This window comes from Rosa rugosa, chromosome 6 (genome assembly GCF_958449725.1).
Source record: "Rosa rugosa chromosome 6, drRosRugo1.1, whole genome shotgun sequence".
Lineage (NCBI taxonomy): Eukaryota > Viridiplantae > Streptophyta > Magnoliopsida > Rosales > Rosaceae > Rosa > Rosa rugosa.
Window position 1 is genome coordinate 65,275 of NC_084825.1, and position 550 is coordinate 65,824.

Genomic DNA, 550 nt, shown 5'->3' on the forward strand with positions numbered 1-550 from the left:
CCACCTCGGCTAGGTGTACTCTCCTTGTTATGCACTTGACGTCTTCTCATATCAAGATCATCCCATTGAAGTGAGTTGAGAGAAAGCTCTTCATATGTGTCCCAAGCGGCATCGGGAAGCTTGCTTGCAATAGTTCCACCACTAAAAGTGTCAACCCTTTGTCTTTGGTCCGCCATCAATCCTCTATAGAATTTGTTCACAAGAAACCACTTCTCTAACCCATGGTGAGGACATGACATCTCAAGATCCTTAAAGCGCTCCCAACACTCATGGAAACTTTCTTGTGGGTGTTGTCGAAATGCAACAAGCTCATCTCTAACATTGGAAGTTCTTGAAGGAGGAAAATATCTTCCCAAAAAAGTCTCTTGCATCTCAACCCAAGTGCGTATGGATCTAGGAGGCAACTTGCTCAACCACTTCCTTGCGTCGTCTTTGAGTGTGAAAGGGAACAATCTAAGCTTCAAGCCATCGGGATTGAGACCATGTAGTTGAACGGTGGTACACACTTCTTCAAACTCCGCAATATGATCATATGGATTATTTGAGGGCA

The 550-nt window shown here is 44.4% G+C and overlaps 1 non-coding gene across 1 annotated transcript; it reads left to right on the top strand.

Moving 5' to 3' along the window:
- Window positions 1-216: 216 nt before the first annotated feature.
- Window positions 217-323, top strand: LOC133719098 (small nucleolar RNA R71). Its single transcript, XR_009850827.1, has one exon. It is a non-coding gene; the product is annotated as a small nucleolar RNA R71 (small nucleolar RNA).
- The last annotated feature ends 227 nt before the right edge of the window (window positions 324-550 follow it).